We start from the raw sequence: 3,995 nt of genomic DNA, 5'->3' as shown, positions 1-3,995 counted from the left end.
GAAATGTTCCTTGCAGTCAGAAGAACTTAAAAAGAAAAAAGCTGCAGGGCTGTGTTTTGCAAAAGTGCTGAAGACCATGGCCTTGAAGACAAGGCAAAGTAAATGTAAACAAAAGCAAAGAAATCCATTGTGCACCCAAGAAATAAAACAACTCCACAGTGATCACACAGAAACCACAAATGCAAAAATAACAGTATTCTTTGTTGTCAGCGAATTGTCAGAGCTAAAAATAATATTTCTGCAGAAGAAAGGGAAAGGGAAAGGGAAAGGGAAAGGAAAAGGAAAAGGAAAAGGAAAAGGAAAAGGAAAAGGAAAAGGAAAAGGAAAAGGAAAAGACACAATCAACCTTTAAAACAGGGCTGTGTTTTCCTCTTTCTCCCCCAAAAAATAGGTCCAAAAGGGGAGGAGGAGAGGGCACAGGAAGGCATTCTTGCTTTTTTGGTGCATGTAGACACCTTTGTCTGCCTTCCTTCTTCTGTCTGTTCACATTTTTAGAAGTATTCAGTCACATGTCTTTTGAGCAACTTTATGGATTACTAACTTCAGAAGTTAATTTATTTTTTGTACCTTGATAAGAAAATTTAAAGTGAATATTACCAGAAAACTCTAAGAGTTTAAGAGTGATAAGGATAAGGGCTGCTATGGTTTATGACTCATGCATGAAGACACAGGTCTGTGGTTGGGCTTTTTAAAGAACTGGGTATTTCACACTTTAAACAAACTGAAAAACAAAATAGCACCTTTTGCAAAATGCAGATTCCTTTGCTTCCACGTGCTCAACACGAGTATTTCATTCTATCTTCTGTTTATTTTATCACTCCTTTTCTCCGCTATAGATCACAGGATGATCTCTGAGCAACGTCACCTTATCCGTACTATCCCAGTGCTTAACTAACCCAGCGAAGTCACGAGTTCCTTGGAAGTTCTCGGAAGCACTAAAGAATCCACACGATTTTGCAGCAAGTAAGAGTTTTATCTCCGAGCCCAGCCGCGGCCAAAGGGAAATCAGGAACAATTATTTGATTGCCAACGAGGCCCGCGGCGGGCCGGAGCGGGCTGCGGCAGTGCCGCGCTGCGCCGCTGGGTGGCGCCCCAAGGCCGCCGCCCCGCCGCTCCCGCCCGGCCTCCGAATCCTTTCCCGGGAATATTTTCCATTTTTGATGCCCAGGCACAGCTCGGACCTTGTAAGGAAGGGTCTCACGGGGCAGCTCATCAGGGTTTAACTCTCACTTTGGGTAGTTTAAATGTCTCTTGATCCAAGCGTCGTCGGAGTATCCAGGGCATATCCTGTATTGCTCTCAGCTGAGATTTACTGCTAGAGCTGATGTTTTGAGATTTCTAACTATAACTGCTGTGGCAAGAACATGATTCTGCTTTTATAGAACAGAATTTTCAAATTCCAAATTTTCCAAAGACAGAGTCAGATTAAACAAAATGTTCCTCACAAACACAAAACCATCAGTTCTAAACACTTCTTTTGATCCCCCTTTTTGCCCTTCATTAAAGTTTCCAGCTATCACTTCATGCTTTTTGTTGCTGTACTATCTGCCCACTGGTGCCATCACCTCTGTCTACACATCCCCCTTCTCCTTTCCCTAAATGTCACAAGTCACCTCCTTCCACCACTCTGAGTTTCACTGCTGGGTACAAATCCGCAGTGGTTTTTAGAAGGGTCCCTGTGACTTCACCTTCCTCAGGCCCTATTGCCATCATTCCTTGGTAGCCACCATGGCTTAACTGCATGCTTGTCCTGTTCTCCAACCACAATTTTCATGTTTGCCCGGACCACACTGCACCAAAAACTTCCACTAATGGTTTGTGACAATCCCCATTGTGGGCATATAAAAATGCCACTATACAATACAAGTCAACTTTTGTCAGGCAATATCACAGCTCACTTCATTATAGCCAATTAAAATTTTTCCTTATTTGTTCTGTCAGTCAGGCAGTTCCTTTCTTGGAACAAAGTGCAGTCTTTGCCTCCACGGCTTACCCTGTCGGTGCCAGGTGCCCATGCAATATAAAAAGCAGCTTTTTATGCTGTCATACTCTTCAGAATCTCTGTTCTCTTGGTGGTTCATTTGAGCACGAGATGTCATAGCTGTGCCATGCAGTTAAACCCTCCCAAGGGAGCAGCAAGTCAGAACTTCGTTATTCTCATGTTTGGCACTAGTCCTGCCACACAGCAACATATTTTCTTACACCATTTGGAATCTGGCTGTGGCACCAAAAGTTGTTTTGATGACTGAACCTGACAGAGGCAACTGAGACCCTCCCCCAGATGAACAGAGATATTTGGTGATAGTTAAAGTGGTTGGCTGATCCTCAGCAGGCCAAAAAATGTGCCCTGCCTGAATCCCACTAGGGCTGCTTACACTCAACTGACCTGAGACCTTCCAGCTTTCACTGAAAGGATTTCCATGTATTTACTACAAAATGCCTTTGAATGTATTTATTTATAAAAATATAACAGTGGATGCTACCACATCCATGAACAGCTTGGGAGGTTTGCCAGAGCATTCCCAGAAAGCTGCATCAGAAGGGGCATTAATAATGAACCAAGATGTCAGAAAGATATGCATTGAAAATATTTTGTTATCCTGATTCACTCCAAACCATTTCCATACATGTAAACAAAAGAAGCTTATTAAGCCACTGAATAGCAAACAGCAACAAAATCTGTGAAAAACTAAATATGAAAATAATATTCATTGTCGACTAGAGCTAACAATACTGATTTTAGGAAGAAAGAAATAAGCTGCTTTTGGTATCTCTCATGCATTACCCAGACAGAGAACATAAAGTAACCAAAAGAAAATACATACTTGTGTGTATTTGCAAGTATATATTTAATTGCTGCAATATAGTTAGAACCAACAAGCATGCATTTAATGCAGAACATAAAAGACTGGTCTACATTGTATTTAGGCATTTTGTGATGGAAACAGATTCATAACTAATGAGCTTCTGCAAATAATTGACATTTGGATTGGTGAACAACTTAATCATTTTAGTGTCTGACAAGATCTGGTAGACAGACAGCTCTATAAATGCATGTCCAGACCCACCTGAAATATTCCACTGCAAGGAGATTTAAAGACAATTCTAGTGACTGCAGAAGAGCTGCAGAGTGAGACATTCAGATAAGAGACTGTGGGGGTTTAAGGTTTGTCACTACTTGTACAAAGGCTGCACAGTAACTCACTTTGGTTTTGAACCCAGTCTGCAGTGCTAAAACATAAAGACAGACTTGGAGTGAGCCATGAACACCTGGGCTGCATGTCTGGAGGGGCAGCAGTTTGACAGCTCAAACCAAGCAGTGACCAGCCTGACAGGAGGGCAGGTGACTCAAGAAATGTAATCATGTATAAAAGTAGCATAATTTTCAGTTACAGATTTATTACAGAATCAACACTTGATCCTGTTCTCATAAAAATCTATATTACAAAACTCCAGAGATGACTCATCTACTAATGTGTATATTTTTCTTGCCTTTCAGCCCTCCAGACTGATGCACATTTGCCAAGCTGTTATTGCCTTGGAATACAGAGCTGAGGGAGGGAGCTTGAGCACCCTCCTTCCAAGGGAAGTTTGAGAAATTCTGCACCTGTACTTGGTTGAATGTGCTCTATCCCTTTGTGGTGCTTACAGCTACATTAGCCATGATTAACACTCAGGTAGCAACTGCTAATAATGTCAAAAGCTGTTAGAAAATATTTAGTATTTTAGCATGAAATTTAGTACCTGAAATTCCAAACTAGATTGCCAACAGTTTTTCTTCACCTTTGCAGGCAGAACTACTTGTGTGAGCCATTATTTAATTTGAGTCTGTCTATATCTTCCAGACTAACCATCTTTATAGTAATCCACTACTACCAAAAACTTAAGTAAACCACCTGATCCACTATACACTTAATTGGAAAACATCTGCTAGGAAGATTCCCATTCTGTGAGTTTCAATAAATGCTGGGTTTAGTCACCACATCCTTTTTACC

The sequence above is a fragment of the Taeniopygia guttata genome, chromosome 19 (assembly GCF_048771995.1).
Source record: "Taeniopygia guttata chromosome 19, bTaeGut7.mat, whole genome shotgun sequence".
Lineage (NCBI taxonomy): Eukaryota > Metazoa > Chordata > Aves > Passeriformes > Estrildidae > Taeniopygia > Taeniopygia guttata.
The sequence above is the reverse complement of the archived record's forward strand: the minus strand, read 5'-3'. Positions refer to the sequence as shown.